At 38.0% G+C, this 17,585-nt stretch overlaps 1 long non-coding RNA gene across 1 annotated transcript; it reads right to left on the bottom strand.

Moving 5' to 3' along the window:
- Positions 1-6,712: 6,712 nt before the first annotated feature.
- On the bottom strand, positions 6,713-14,044 carry LOC108318366. The gene is made up of 2 exons (XR_001831119.2): positions 8,243-14,044; positions 6,713-6,798 (listed from the first exon to the last, which is right to left on the bottom strand). It is a non-coding gene; the product is annotated as an uncharacterized LOC108318366 (long non-coding RNA).
- Between the last annotated feature and the right edge of the window lie 3,541 nt (positions 14,045-17,585).

Raw genomic sequence — 17,585 nt, 5'->3', positions numbered from 1 at the left:
CCCTTGCGAAAGTTACCTAGCTTTCTGTGACTTTGTTTTCTCATTAGTGAAACAGAGATTTGTAACAATGACTACATTTAACAGTTGTTGTTAATGTATCTGATGTGCTTAGGACAATGTCTGACCCCCTAGTAAACACTATATATGATTAATATGTTTAATACTGCTTAGTTTATTATATCCCACATACATGACTTCTTTAGCTATTCCTGATTTTCTTTTCTTGGCCCCTGAGCTAGTGACTGCAGAAGAGATGGTCCTACCCTCAAGGAATTTCTCTTTATTTGGAGAGACAAGACTTAAAGATCAGAGGAAATTGCTGGCAGTAAGCATAAGTAAAAATGCCAACTGCATAACCAAGTCAGTGCTTGCTGTGGGAGGGAGTGGGCTTTATTGCTGGACAAGATTACCCAGGACAAAGTCAGTCAGAAAACAGGTGTGTAGGTGTGTGGATGTGGGAGGGGCAGGGACAGAGAGTATAGAGAAAGTGGGCAGTGAGGAGGGAGATTTAGGCTAGGCATTTCTGCACCAGCAGCATTTTGATAATTAAAAGAGGAGGTCGGTGGGGAAGGAAGGGATGAGGTGAACAAGCAAAAGGAAGTGAAAACACATATGTGAGAGACATTGCACAAGAGGGTGAGTCTCTGAATTTCTTTTGATAAGAATAACTGAGTTCTCAGGCCTACATAGCAGGTGGAGTGATGGGACCATGGTACTGAAATAGCAAAACTAGGAGGCAGAGCTGGCTTTGAGAGGTCAATGCATTTGACTGCTTCCAAGATTTGTTTGTTGGGAAGATTGGATGAGACACTAGATATAAATCATTTAGCGCAGTGCCTGGCACAGAGTCAGTGCTCAATATACACTAGCTACTATTATTTATGCACTCTAGAAGTCACATTGCAGAAATTTAAGTGCAATGCTAAAAGATGCCGGCCATGAATGAATATGGAAATGTGCATATTATATTTTCTGACTTTTGTTTGTACACTTGGGTTCTTTTTCCTGAAGCAAACAAAAAATATTTTTATAGCAGCAAGATTTAACTTGAATTGTCACCATGATTTTAGCAGAGAAAAGAAAAACTGGGATAATAAAACAGTCAGACCCTAAGCAAGGACTTCTAAGAGGCCTTAGGGAAGCAAATTAGCCAATATTCTGTCACTTTTCTCTCCAATTACAAATCTCACTTAGAGTTGGGGGTTTTTTTTCCCACTTAGAATAAAGGAAATGGAAATCTTGACAGCTGTTGGTTCAGAAACAGTTGATGGTATTGTTAGAACAAGCATATTCATATGCGCTATAAAGCTGACCGAGGGTGCTAATGGCATTTATAGAGCCATGTGGGGGAACTACCTGAAGGGGCTTGGTTGTATTAGAATCCTGTTTACACAATGCAATGCATTTAATTTGTGAGAAGTAGATGTAATAATTTATTGACTTTTGTCTTCTTTCTAGACCCTGTATTCTTTCATTTTACTTAAAAATGCATTTATTTAAATGCTGCATGAGCATTGAAAGCAAGCATTGTAACTGAAATTTTATACCACTGACTCCATAAAATTACAAAGTATAGCATAGGAGATGAGATGTAAAGGAGCAAGCAATTAATGCTGTTTAAGATGTTTTCATTGAGAGCTGGTATCTTTTTTTTAAAAAAAGTCATGTGTTTGTCTTTTTTCACTGTCAAAGCGAGGTAAGAATCTAGACTCAAAGAAGACTCGAACTGAGAGGTGGCTTGGTAATGGTCTGGTGCAACCCCACGCTTCGTAGACAAGGACATTAAGGGATTACGTAATTTGTTCAAGACCACAGCAGGGCCCACCATCAGGACCAGAACCTGAATCCTGCTGCTGGGTTGCGTGTTGCCTTGTTCCCCAGCTTGTGCTGATACCTCTAAAGAGTCATCACTGATAACCGGGTGATATGATTAGGCTTCGTGTCCCTACCTAAATCTCAGCTTGAAGCTTCCTTTTCATCTTCTGCCATGATTGTAAGTTTCCTGAGGCCTCCCCAGCCAGGCTGAACTGTGAGTCAATTAAACCTCTTTCCTTTATAAATTACCCAGTCTTGGCCAGTTGTTTATAGCAGTGTGAAAATGGACTTATACACTGGGCTAGAATCATTTAAAGCATTAAAGGAGTTCTGAATTGGAAGGGGCTTTTGGGAGCATCAGCCTCCAGGCTTTCAGTGAATCTCAGGAGTTTGCCCAAGGTCACAGATAAGGGTAAAAGAAGGCGGCCTGGATCCAGCTCCCATGACCACTGCATTTCTTTGAACCACTCAACAATCTAGTGGACTAACGATTTGCAGAATTTTCATCAAATAAATGGCATTAGGGCCTGTCTTCACTAAGATCTGTGTTTCATACTTCCACTCACCCCCATTTTCTGACACTCCAATTCTCCTCTGCAGACAGGAGGGGCTGGGAAGGTGGTCTGTGGGCTCATTGAGCTCCAACCTGCACCATTTTGGTGATTCTGAATTCAGTGCATGGATGAATTCCCTAGATTCCTTTCATAAACATTTTGCTGCAACCAGACTAATTATTTCTCGTTCAAACAACCCATGACATTTCCTGCCTCTGTGCCTTTGCAAAACTTTTTAAAACAGTTTTTTTGCCTCATCTTAATTTATTTAATTATGCTCCCTCTGGAACATAAGTGCCAAGACAGCAGAGACCTGTCTTTCTCACTACTGTAGTCCTTCGCTTGTAGGAGTGCCTGGCACATAGTAGACACCCAATAAATATTTGCTAGAAATGAATAGAAATTATTATAGGTGCTGCTTAGTTCCCATCTTCTGAAGACTTATTAAACCACAACTAGGGGTCTTTGATTCTTACATATAGATTCAATCTCATCTTGGGCTTTTTCCTCAATTCTGACCCAGAAAAAAAGAGATGTCAAGGCTTTTTGCCAGGAAAGATATGACTTGGAATCAACTCAATTTTGCTGCTACTTGGTCTCTGTCTTTGGACCTTAGCACTGGACTTTGTTTTTCCTCTTTCTAGAATACATCTCACTCTGATGACAAATCCAGTGCCCTTTCCTACCAGGTGGCAGTTCGGTGTACCTTGTTTAACTTAATGTTTAAAAGGTCATGCCCTAACTTCTGACTATTAGTTCTTGTGGCTAACCTTCCTTCTGGCAGCTGCCACTGACCCTCGCCACAGTGCCTCCTGTACTCTGGGGATGGGTTCCCCAGGCCTCCATATCCTGCTCTCATTAACTCAGTTACCTCATGATCTGTACCCTGTCCTGTATGGGAGTTATACTTTTGGTACCCTGGTATATCAGTATATATTAATATATTTATCTTGCCAGGCTTGTTATTCAGATTTCTCTCCATAAACTCTGGTGTACTGGAGGATGCTGTCTGCTTGACTTGTCCATGTTCCTTTCCTGGTGCTGTGTGTCTTTAGTCATCCTTGACAACTGGGGTTGGACTGGCAAAGTCAGCCACCATCCTGGATGGCCTCTGCAGTGTTTCATCATAAACTCCAGAGTTTATTGGCTACACTGATCTTTCTCCCAGAGCTTTTGTATGGGTCCCTTTCCCAATCATCTTCACATTCAGAGAAGGATGGCTGTTTCCTCATCTATCTACAACATGGTTAAGAGCTAGCATTCCAGCATCAGACTGTCTGAACACCAGGTGTGTGATCTAGGCAAGTTACTTACCTCCAAGCCTCAATTTTTTCACCTGCAAAACAGAAGAGGAACACAAGCCATAACAGTATGTTGTCTCATACAATAATGTTGAGGACTGAATGAGTAAATGTAGACAGTAAATTCTGTGTGAGACCCAGAGTTAATGGGCTCTCCCGCCTGCTTTAACTCTCCAAACTGTTCCAGCCTATGAGCTCCCATATGCTTATATGCCACATCACTCATTCTGGATTTAAGGTACAGTTATGCATAACATAATGGTGTTTCCATCAATGATGGACCTCTCATGTGATGGTATTATAAATTACAATACTGTATAAAATTACAAACAAATACAATTATAATGTTGTACTTTTACATACTTTTTCTACGTTCAGATACACAAATGCTAATGTTACAATTGCCTACAGCATCCAGCACAGTCACATGCTGTGCAGGTTTGTAGCCTGCAAGTAATAGACTACTCCACATAGCCTAGGTTTGGAGGAGGCTATACCATCTAGGTTTGTGTAAGTATGCCATGATGTTCTCACAAGGATGAAATTGCCTAATGAAGTGTTTCTCAAGACATATTTCCATCATTAAGTGACACATGAATGTACTATATTGCAATGGCACTTTCAATTTTTAGATCCAAGTCTTGCATCCACAGTTATATTGTCAGTTCCTTCAGGTAAAAATATGTGTCTGGTGCCATCTTGTATCATTCAGGCCAAGCCCAGAGCCCCGCATATACGATACAAACAACAAACCCTTTTTTATTGTTGGTATAAATAATATCATTTATTCTAAAAATCAGACACCATGACTCCACAAACTTTGATGAGCCTGCTCATCCTGAAGTACATTTGTTTTGTTGATAGTGTATTGGCAAGGACAAATACCAAGGCAGACAGAGACACTTATTAGCCATCCTGGGGATTATGTGGGTGGCAGCTATCCTGGGACAATGTTCTTTGTTAATGATGTTCTTAGAGTCACTCACAGCAGTGGTGAGAAATAACAGTGATCATGCTGAAAACCTGCTTTTCGATTGGCTTAGGAAAAAGATGATATCTGGGACTTAGCCAGTTGGAGACTAAGAGATTTACTCCATGGTATTTTATATACTGCTTTACTATACAACACTTGTAATGGCAGGCTCTATTCCTCACTGGATAGTTTCATATTTGCCCAGTTGATTGATGATTTTCCTGAAACTTTGTATTTTTGACTTTGCCTACTATCGACCACGATAGAATGAAAACTTCCAAAGGATTATCATTAAGTTCAAACTTCTTGGAGAAAGAAATTTAGTACTATTAACTGGGCACCTGAGAATAGCTTTAAAAAAGAGCTTATTTGGGTTCTGACCTTAAAATCAACTGGCATTTGTGCTCTGGTACTATAACATCTGCAGTGAAAGATTATAGGAGATGAGAGAATCAAACAAGTAGACTTATTATGATATTGTCTTAGGCTGTTTTGTGTTGCTCTAAAGGAATGCTTGACACTGGGTAGTTATAAAGAAAGAAGATCGATTTGGCACACGATGTTGATGGCTGGAGAGATCCTAACTGGGCATCTGCATCTGGTCAGGGCCTCGGGCTGCTTCCACTCATGACAGAAGGCAAAGGAGAACAGGTGCATGCAGAAATCACGTGGTGAGAGAGGAAGCAAGAGAGTGGGGAAGGAGTTGCCTCACTTTTTAAAATAAATGTTTATCTCAGGAACTAAACACTCACCCATGAGGGAGGGCATTAATCTTTTCATGAAGGATCTGCCCCTATGACCCAAATACCCTCCCCACTAGTCCCACCTCCAACACTGGGGATAATTTCACCAGAATTTGGGGGGGGGGGTAGGCAAACCATATCCAGATGATAACAGGGATATGTCAGGATTAAGACTGGAGGCTTACAGGTAGAGGTTGTGAAGACCTGGAGAAAGGGAAACTGGATTCTAGTTCTTTACTTTCCTAAAATGCAAAGGTGATATTATAATAGTCCCATAGTCTCTTTCTATGAAATGGGGGAGAAAATCTATTTCCCTATCCGGTTATCCTCAGAGATTTGTAAAAAACTACACGTTTGCTAAAGATCCTTATAAGCATAAAAGCACTGAGTAAGTGCAAGGTGAACAAGATGGTTTTGTTGACTACAGTCCCCTGGGCCTGTTGGTGTTCCCAGTGCTTGACACAGTGACCTGGACAGACCAGGCAACAGGGCGCAGGGTGCATGGTTCTGATGGCTGCCATTATTTAACTAGAGACCAGCTGATCTGAAGGAGGGCGGGAATCCTTATGCAGTAAGCCATACTTTCCCCTTAGACTGGATTTGCAAATTCTGATACAGGGATATAGAGGCCTTTGTTTCTGATTTTAGGAAAAGGGTCTGGAGGAAACAGGATCTCATATCTCAGGGTTTCTTTCTCTCTAAAAGGAGAAATCTCCAAACACATCGAGAAACAGATGATTGTTTCTTTATGGGTCAGTCTTATTTTGAAAGGAGAGGATTGAGAAGAATGGACTTAAAATTACAGAAGGGATATTGTTTGGCAAAGAGAAGAGAAGTTGATTTTTCCAGGGGAAAGAAAAATGTGACAGTGAGAGAGCTGAAGGGTTTTATGTCGGCTTGAGGGTTGGCGGTAACCCAGTCCATTACCAGCAGAGGCCTGGGTAGACTTCTGGACATTTTTAAGAAAAAGAGAGGTAATTACCTTTCTGCAGTGACTTAAGGGCATTTCTGTTCAAGGCCTCTTCATTTCTTTGTTGAGTCTATAAACTTTGTGAGGGAAAATAGAAATGTATGTCTACCTCAAGAATAATGTGACAAGCTATCTTTTACAGTGAATTCTTGCCATTTAGGACTTTGTATTTTTTAGTACAGTGACCTCTAAGAAATGAGAAATAATGACATTTGAAAGCAAGATGTCATGAAAACACACATTAGTGACTAATTTTTTAAGCACGTAATATGTCTTAAGTGTTAACTCCCAGAAAAGCAGTGCCCATGTGCTATCTCTAAAGGGAACAGGAAAGATGAAAAACCAAAAGCCGAATATAGATGATTTTGAAATTGAAGTTATTCATTGTCCAAATTCCCAGGGGCTCAGAAAAAAAGCAACCAACGTCAGATTGTCCACTTTTCTGCAAGAGAATAACAAAGTAGTAAAAGAATAGAAATAATTTACAAAAGTAACTGACCCAAACATCAAAATCGCCTCAAGGGACTATAGGTAATAAAATTGTACAGTATTTTGGATCCTGCTAAATGAGCAAATTTTAGCTACTCTTGTCACAAAAACAAAGAAGTGAGTAACTATGTGAGGTAATGAGTATATTAACTTGCTTCACTATAATAACCTTTTAAACTATATACATCTATCCCACAACAACATGATGCATGTCTTAAATATACAAAATAAATTTTATTTTTTTAAAAACAATAACAATCCCTCCCTCTACCTAAAAAGCCTAAGGGAGTCTCCAAAGGCTACCCTTAGGGAGAGATTCCTGTAAAAATGTTTTCAGAAAAATTCATCTTTTTAACAGTGTTAATAACATTAAGACTTTAAGAAGTACTTTCTGTCTATTAAATTCTGAGGGAAAACACTTATCCAGAGGCAAGAAACAGCTCATGCTAGATGATCCATTAATCCCTGAACTAGGCCTACAAATGAAATGGTTTATAGAGAAAAGAATTAAAGAATTTACAATCTTTGTCAAAAACTCAAAATAACTCCCATGATTTCTCTGTTTCAAATAAAGATTCATAGGCAGATCCAAAGAGTAATGATTTTTAAATTAAAAAATTTTATGAGCTTTTCAAGAGAGGAATAAAGCTAGAAGGTCAGGTTCTTTCTCTGATGGGGGAAAATGGATAATGTGGGAAGGACTATAAAAGCAAAACAGGAGAAGAAAAACCTTTTGAGGCATGCCCACGAAAATGCATTTACAGAGTACAGTAAAACTACTTAATACCCAATTTTTATTACAGAGAGAATGGTTCCCTAAGCAAATTAATAGCAGAAAGAAGATTTCAGGTAGGATCTAGAACTCAATTATGAGAATAAGTCATGCTTGTCATTAGTACGATTTACAAACCAAAAATGTCTCACCTGATGCTTATGTGTTTACAACAGAAGGGCTGCAAACAACTCAACAATGTTTTGGTAAACCACTGGGTTGGATTAAATGTTTGTAACAATCATCACAGATGTTTCCAGTGGGAGGGATGTTAGAGAAAATCTAAATCGATTCAGTCTCTCAAGGTATACGTGAGAAAAAGGGGTCCCTCCAGGACTGGGTGTTTGGTGAAAGGTCACAGCTGGTTAGTAAAAAACTGGGTCTAGAACCATGCTTTAAAATTTCCTGTCTAGATTTCTTTTCTCTGCTATAATCCTTTACTTAAATCAGCAATAGAATCATAAATTAATTCAGGTTGGAAAGAGGCCTTACAACTCATCTAAATTTGGGAGTAACCTTTTGGTTGAAGTACAACATACACACTGAAAACTGCACAAGTTATAAGTATGCCACTTAGTGAATTGTCTCAAACTGAACACATCTACACATCAAGAAAGAGCGTTACCAGAATTCCAGAAGATCCCTTGTGTCCCCCTTCCAGTTACTGCTCATTCCATGTCCCAAGATCAAATATTTTTATGCCCAGTTCAGGCATGAATAAACTGAAGTCCAAGCTGAATAAATGATTTTTAAAAGCAAATTATTAGTAAGAACACAAAACATGGTTTTGTGAAGCATACTTTAATATTTTTCCATTACTTAATTTATCAAATTAACTAATTAACTATTTGGAATTACTTAAATTCCATCTCATTCAACAATATAAAGCCCAGCACAGTATAAAACAGTAGTGAGTCCCCAAAATATTTTGTGGAATGAATTAACGAAATTATTTCTGCCAAGTGGCTGTCTCACTTTTTCTTATATATTTATGCTTTGAATATTATGCATTGACTGAATGTAATATCTTTCTTGTCTTTTATTAGATATGAATCATAAGTGTTGAAGTTTCCTCCTGTTCCATACATGATCTCTGTGTTTTTTGTATGTTTCTCTTATTCTCATTACATCATGTTGTTGATTCCAGGCTGTGAGTGGTTGTGCGTGAGGCACTATGAAGCTGTATGCATGGGTGGTATTTCCCTTTACAGGAATTTTTTTCTAAGGGGATTAGATGTGAATCACCTACTCACTGGGTGACTTCCACTATTCATATTTGAAGAACTTTTTTCTCTGGGGTTATTTTGCTAGAAAATAACCCTTCAAATGCCTGGGGGAACATGGAGACTGCAAGTATTTTGGAAGCAGTGTGTGTGGAGTCGTGGGGCCCAGTCATCATGCAGACTAAATCTTGTTTTTATTTCTACACCTCGTTCCCATTCTCCTTTAAGGATGAATAAAAGTCAAAGTCGTTTTTTTGTCATCACCACACAATGGTAATTTTATACAATGCTAGTGATAAAATATTCTTGTTCTCCCGTCAAATCTTGTTAGTCTGATTTTAAACAATTGTGGTTACTACTAAGTTTTTGACTTTATCATAACATAAAAGTCGCCTAGTTAAAGTGTACATTTGATGAATGTTGGCAATTGTATACAGTTTGATGAATTTTGGTAATTGGATTCAAGATATAAAACAGTTCCATCACCCTAAAAAGTTGTCTGTGCCTCTATGCAATTGATCTTCTGCCCTAACTTCTAGACCCAGGCAACCACTCATCTACTTTGTCTCACTATGCTTTTACCTTTTCTAGAATTTCATGTAATTAAACCAAATGGTATGTAGTTTTTTGTTTGTTTCACTTAACATAATACTTTTGAGATCCACCCAGGTTGTTGTGTGTATTGAGTTCCTTTTTATTACTGGGTAATATTTCATCATCTAGATATATCATAATTTACCTGTTTACATGTTGGTGAACATTTGCCTTGTTTTCAGATTGTGACAATAGTGGATAATGCTTCATGGACAAGTTTTCATGTAGACACAGACATTAATTTCTCTTGGATAAATGCCTAAAAGTAGGATTGATGTATATGTTTATATGACACTGCCATAATGACGTCCAAAGTGACTGTGCCATTTCGCATTCCTATCAGCAATGTATGAGTGTCATCATTGCATCACATTATAATGAACGTTTGGCATTGTCAGCATTTTAATTTTTAGCCATGCTAGTGGGTATGTAGTGTTATCATATTTTGATTTTTATTTCATTTCCTTGATGACTTGTGATGTTGGGAGTCTTTTTATGTGCTTCTTCTCCATTTGTTTATCTTCTTTCATGAAGTTTCCATTCAAATATTTTTTTTGTCTTCTCATTAATAGATTGTTTTCTTCTTGAGTTCTAAGAGTTCATGTCATATTTTGGACACATGCCCTTTGTCAAATATTTATTTCACAAATATTTTCTAATTTATGACTTGCCTTTTTGTTTCCCTCATGTCTAAAAATTTAAAAGTTTTCAATTTTGATGAAATGTATTTTATCAGTTTCTTTTCTCTTAGAAATCTTACTTATTGTATCTTCTAGAAATCTTTGCCTGATCCAGATCAAAAAGATTTTCTTTCATGTTTTTTCCGAAGTTTTATAGTTTTAGTTTTTATGTGTATGCCTATAAATTTCAAGTTAATTTTTATAAATGTGATACATGGATCAAAGTTAAGTTTTAAATAAAATTATCCAGTTGTTCTAGCTCAACTTAGAGAGGATCTTTTCTTTGTTGAATTTCCTTGGCTGGAGAAAGAACTTGGCATATTACAGCAGTAGAAAGGAGGTCAGTGTGGCCTGAATCCAGTGAGAGAGGGAGTGTTGTATAATGATGTTAAAGAGAAGGATAGGGGACAAATCTGGTAAGGTCTTATGGGCCTTGATAAGAAATTTGAATTTTATTCTGAGAGCAATATAATTGCTTCAAGGGTTTTAAGCAGGGCCACTGCATGATATGATTTACATTTTAAAAAGATTATTTTTCATCTGTATGCACCAATCCAGTCAAACCAACTCTGATGATGAAGGTCACTAATGACCATGCAATATTAAGCTGAATTTGATGGAGTTTTATTATTTATTCAGTGAAGCAAAGTTTGATCCATAGCTCAGCAGTTCTTAAATTACCAACTGCACATTTACCTCTTTTCCCCCTTCTTGTAAGAGACTGTATAAAACCAGAGCTAATGCACTTTTTTGGATGCTGCTACTGCCAGAAATCTGTGCCAGGGATATTAAAAATGCTACCGGGTGCTTTATGTCCTTTGGCTTCTCTTCCATTGCCAAGGTAAACTCTATGCTAATGCCAATAGGAAAAAGCTTAAGAAGATTTCACAGTTATTAGAGATCGCATACCCCTTGGTGATTATTACTAGCCTAATTTGAACTATATGGAATTAGCAAAACATGAGAAATCTAGAACAGCATTTTTATACTAAAGAAAAATACCACACATTGTGATCATCCATTGAACATGAAAATTAATTAAATTAGCCTAAGAAGATAGATTTTGAGATTAAATACTCTACTTCTGTGTTAGGGTAGGTTATAAGAGAAATTGTAGAAATCTAATAGAATGAATTTGGTTTTACTGATTTTACTGAAGATCAGTTAACTGATTAAGTTTTGTCTAAATTACCTTCCAAAAGCTTAATTCCAAAAGGCTCTTTGTGTAAATATATATTTGTGCTTAAACGGTAGAGTTTTTACTAGATGCTTTAACTTTCAGAGTACTAAATGTATTGAAGTTAAGAGATGAAGAAATGAAAGTTAGATCATGTAATTAAAATGTTATTTTAAAAAAATTTCACTGAAAGAATTCTTTTTGATCAATATCACGTTTGACTAATGCATTTCCAAATAAGTTTCAAAATTTGCATCATAACTGTAATTCATCTACCACTGGAACAATAATGGCTAGGAGGATAGACAGCTTATTAAGTAAAATGTTGGTACTAGTTTTAATAGTCTCGGCATTCCTTCTTTTTATTTTCTTGATATTACCTCCACATTAATCCACATTTCATGTTAAAGGTTATTTTTATGCTTTTAAATATGTAATTTAGATTTCATCTTTGAACATGTTAACACTGATTGAAATAGCCTTGTTAGAATGGAGGTGGTAATTTTTTTATTTAAAGAGATGTAGAGAAATTTCCACTTCTGTTGGACTAGACGTTGTAAAGATTCTCCTACCAAAAGCATCTAGAAATTATGAGAGAAATATCTTTGAAACAAAAGGCAAATGAAACTGAATGATACGCTAGCACTAAAGCCCTGCCTTCCCTGGAGATATCTAATAATACCAGAAACAGAGGTTAGGCTTTTGACAGCCTCATAAAGGAATAGGAGATAAGCCCTTTTATCTAGTAAGATGGACAAATAACTAAAATTCATGTATAACACTAATATGCTTACAGGGCTAGACTCGTGGTGAAAGGTCAAACTAGAAAAAAAATACATCTTTTGATGAAGAAAACCAAAAGCAAACTTTTAAAATCTTAGTCCTTGGCTTCAGGTGAGGGAAAATATCCCTTGAGAATCCAGAGTACAAGCTTATTGGAACCTGAGTTCAGGATTTGAACTTAAAACACCTACAGAGTTCAAGCAAGGATATGCTGATAAGTTTAAGTGCTTCCAGGTGGGTAGTGCACCAGATTGGTAGAGCACCTACCAGAAAAACCCATACCCATGGGGAGAAAGACATTCTTATGTTTTCTTCAAATTAAATTCAGAAAAATAGAAGCTCACACATACAAGGAAACAGTCCACAGTGAGCAGAATCAACAAAAACAGTAAGCCATGAATTAGAGGAACCACATCAAACCTGAAATGTTGATATTATCTAATGAATATAAAATAAATGTGCTTAGTATGTTCCTGGAAATTAAATATATATTTTAAACATGACAAAAGACTAAGAAGATATTTTTAAATTAATAGGGTTGGAAAAGAACTACATAGAGTTTATAAAACTAAAAATATATTCATTTAAAACTCAGTGGTGGGTTACTAATCAAACCAAACACAACCAAAGAGAAATTAATGAACTAAATCTGAAGAATTATGCAGAATTTAGCATGGAGAGATTAAGAAAATATAAAGGACAGTTTAAGAGATATGGAAGACAGAATGAAAAGGTCTGCCATATTTGTAATTGGAGTTCCAGAATAAAAAAGTAGAAGAAAAGAAAATATTTGTAAAATATCAGATGATAATTTTCCACAACTTAGTAAAGACAAAAATAAGAGTTAGGAAACAAAAAATCTAAACAGAATAAAAACCAGTCTTAACTCAGTCACATTGTAAATTAAAGGGAAACCAACAGTGACAAGATTTAAAGTGTCTGGCTAAAAACAATGTACTTTCAAAGGAATACAGCCTAAAGTGATGTCACAGCAGCAAAAATGAAAACCAAGAAAACGTCTTTAGTGTGCTGGGAGAAAATAAAAGTTAATGTAAAACTGTAAACATAGTTAAACTATCTCTCAAGAATGCAAATAAAATACAGATTTTCAGGCAAACACAAATTGGGGGAGTTAATCTCCCACCAACTTCACTAAAGGAATTTCAAAAGGATATAGTACTTGGGGCAAAAGTAGAATGATCCAAGACAGAAGATTTAATATTCAAGAAAATATCATATGCAAAAAAATATGTAAATATGAGAGTAAATATAAATCAACTATGAAAAAGTAACATTTATTATGCGGTAAAATGTAGAAAACTATTGTATACGGATAACTTTTAAAATGGAAAAGGAATTGTTATGGGTTGAATTGTGGTACCCTCCAAAAATTGGAGTCCTAACCCCTTGTACCTCAGAATAACACTTAGTCTTTACAGAGGTAATCGATTTAAAATGAGATTATTGGGAGACCCAACATGGCCGAATATGAATAGCTCTGGAGTGCAGTTCCCAGCGAGAGACATAGAGAGGGTGAGTGATCACTGCATTTCCAAACAAGGTACCAGGTGCATCTCAATGGAACTGGTTGCACAGTCGTTGTATCCCAAGAAGGGCAAGCCGAGGCAGGGTAGGGGTGCTGCCTCACCCGGGAAATGCAATCCCTGGAGGACCCCCCTCCCTACACAATGGAGGCCATCGGGGGCTTTTCCATCCACTCCAGCACTCCGGTTCAGATACTGAGCTTCTCCTGCAATTCTTACCACACAAAGACCAGGATATTCCTGGGCCAAAAAGTGCCACAAGTTTCCAGCACAGCTGTTTCAGCCGGCACTGCAGGTTTCCACACAAAAACTCACACAAATTCAGGTAGCTGTTTAACTGCTGCCAGGAATGCCTGGGAGACAGAGCTACCCATTCAACTGAAAAAGAGGGGGCTGAAAGCAGGGAGCCAGGTGATCTGGCTATCTGGCTCAACGGGTCCCACCCCAACAAAGACCAGCCATCTGAACGCTCTGGATTGAGAGTTTTGCAGCAAGCACAGCTGGACCTGGGAAAGTCCAGCTCTGTGGGGAGAAGGGCATCTATTATTCCTGAGGCAGTCCACCACTACCAAGTCAGTCCATCATTACCAAGGCAGTCTGCTATTACCAAGGCAGTTCTAACTGTACCTCTGTAAACAAAACCACAAGGAAGTTCACACAGCAACTGGGCAGAGCCTGCAGCAGCTCAGCAACACCTGTTGGCAGACTGTGACTAGACTACCTCCTTGCTGGGCAGGGCATCTCTGAAAAAAAGGCAGCAGCACGACAGGAACTTATAAATAAAGCCCCACCTTCCCAGGACAGAGCACCTGGGAAAAGAAGTGGTTATGAGTTCTGCTGCAGCAGACTTAAATCTACCTGCCCAGCAGCTCTGAAGGGAACAACAGAGCTCCCAGTACAGCACTAGAGCTCTGATAAGGGACAGACTGTCTCCTCAGGTGGCTCCCTGACCCCCGTGTATCCAAAGAGGCACCTTATAAAGGAGAGCTCTGGCTGACATCTGTTGGGTACCCTTCTGGGATGAAGATAACAGAAGAAACTGGAAGCAACCCTTACTGTTCTGCAGCCCCTGCAGATGATTCTTAGACAAGCAGGGTCTGAAGTGGACCTCCCACGGTCCTGTAGGAGAGGGGCCTGACTGTTAGAAGGAAAACTAAAAAACAGAAAGAAATAGTTTCAACATCAACAAAAAGGATGTCCACTCAGAGACCCCATCCAAAAGTCACCAACTACAAAGACCACAGGTAGACAAATCCACAAAGATGGGAAGAAACCAGCATAAAAGGGATGAAAACACTGAAAACCAGAAGGCCTCTCCTCCTCCAAAGGATCACAGCTCCTCACCAGGAAGGGAACAAAGCTGGTTGGAGAGTGAGTCTGATGAATTGACAAAAGTAGGCTTCAGAAGGTGAGTAATAACCAACTTCTCTGAGCGAAAAGAACACATTCTAACCCAATGCAAAGAAACTCAGAACCTGGAAAAAAAGTTAGATGAAATGCTAACTAGAATAACCAGTGTAGACAAGAACATAAATGACTTGATAGAGCTGAAAAGCACAGTGCAAGAACTTCAGGAAGCATACACAAATTTCAACAGCCGAATTGACCAAGCAGAAGATTGAAAATCAACACAATGAAATAAAATGAGAAGGCAAGATTAGAGAAAAAAGAGTGAAGCGAAATGAACAAAGCCTCCAAGAAATATGGGATTATGTGAAAAGACCTAATCTATGTTTGATAGGTATACTTGAATGTGATGGGGAGAATGCATCTAAGCTGGAAAACACTCTCCAGGATATTATTCAGGAGAACTTCCTCAACCTAGCAAGGCAGGCCAACACTCAAATCCAGGAAATACAGAGAACACTACAAAGATATTCCTCAAGAAGAGCAATCCCAAGGCAAATAATTGTCAAATTCACCAGGATTGAAATGAAGGAAAAAATGCTAAGGGCAGCCAGAAAGAAAGGTTGGATAAGCCACAAAGGGAAGCACATCAGACTCACAACAGAACTCTCAGCAGAAACCCTATAAGCCAGAGGAGAGTGGGGGCCAAAATTCAACGTCCTTAAAGAAAAGAACTTTCAACCCAGAATCTCATATCCAGCCAAACTAAGCTTCATGAGCGAAAGAGAAATAGAATCCTTTATGGACAAGCAATTGCTGAGAGATTTCATTACCACCAGGCCTGCTTTACAAGACCTCCTGAAAGAAGCACTAAACATGGAAAGGAACTACCAGTACCAGCCACTCCAAAAATGTACCAAATGGTAAAGACCATTGACACAATGAAGAAACTGCATCATCTAATGGGCACAACAACCAGCTAGCCTCAAAATGGCAGCATCAAATTCATACATAACGATATTAACCTTAAATGTAAATGGGCTGAATGCCCCAATCAAAAGACACAGACTGGTAAATTAGATTAAAAAGTCAAGACCCATCAGTGTGCTTTATTCAGGAAACCCATCTCATGTGCAAGGACACATATAGGCTCAAAATAAAGGGATGAAGGAAGATTTACCAAGCAAATGGAGAGCAAAAAAAGGAGGAGTTGCAATCCTAGTCTCTGATAAAACAGACTTTAAACCAACAAAGATCAAAAGAGACAAAGAAGGGCATCATATAATGGTAAAAGGATCAGTGCAACAAAAAGAGCTAATGATCCTAAATATATATGCACCCAATACAGGAGCACCCAGATACATAAAGCAAGTTCTTAATGACACAATGGTAAAGGGATCAGTGCAACAAGAAGAGCTAATGATCCTAAATATATATGCACCCAATACAGGAGCACCCAGATACATAAAGCAAGTTCTTAATGACACACAAAGAGACTAGACTCCCACACAATATATTGGGAGACTTTCACACTCCACTGTCAATATTAGATCAATGAGACAGAAAATTAACAAGGATATCCAGGACTTGAACTCAAATCTGGATCAAGTGGACCTAATAGACATCTACAGCATGCTCCACCCAAAATCCACAGTATATACATTCGTCTCAGCACCACATCACACCTACTCTAAAATTGACCACATAATTGGAAGTAAATCACTCCTCAGCAAATGCAAAAGAACAGAAATCATCACAGTCTCTCAGACCACAGTGCAATCAAATTAGAACTCAAAAAATTAAGAAACTAACTCAGAACTGCACAGCCTCATGGAAACTGAACAACTAGCTCTTGAACAAGAACAAAGACACAACGTACCCAGAATCTCTGGGACACATTTAAAGCAGTGTCTAGAGGAAAATTTATAGCAATATATGCCCACATGAGAAGCAAGGAAAGATCTAAAATCGACATACTATCTTCAAAATAGAAAGAGCTATAAGAGCAAGATCAAAAAAACTCAAAGCTAGCAGAATACAAGAAATAACTAAGATCAGAACAGAAATGAAGGAGATTGAGACACAAAAAACCCTTCAAAAAAAATCAATAAATCCAGGAGCTGATTTTTGAAAAGAAAAATAGACAGACCACTAGCCAGATTAATAAAACAGAGAAGAATCTAATAGATGCAATTAAAAACGTTGAAGAGGATATCACCGATTCCACAGAAATATAAACTACCATCAGAGATTACTACAAACAACTCTATGCACACAAACCCATAAACCTGGAAGAAATGGATAAATTCCTCAACACTTGCACCCTCCCAAGCCTAAACCAGGAAGAAGTGAAAACACTGAATAAACCAATAACAAGAGCTGAAGCTGAGGCAGCAATTAATAGCCTATCAACCAAAAAGCCCAGGTCCAGATGGGTTCATATCCAAATTCTACCAGACATACAAAGAGGAGCTGGTACCACTCCTTCTGAAACTATTCCAAACAATACAAAAAGAGGGAATCCTTCCCAAATCATTTTATGAGACCAACATCATCCTGATACCAAAACCTGGCAGAGACTCAACAAAAAAAGAAAACTTCAGGCCAATATCCATGATGA

Source organism: Cebus imitator, unplaced genomic scaffold (genome assembly GCF_001604975.1).
Source record: "Cebus imitator isolate Cc_AM_T3 unplaced genomic scaffold, Cebus_imitator-1.0 Scaffold218, whole genome shotgun sequence".
Lineage (NCBI taxonomy): Eukaryota > Metazoa > Chordata > Mammalia > Primates > Cebidae > Cebus > Cebus imitator.
This window is presented reverse-complemented; position numbering and strand designations above follow the sequence as displayed.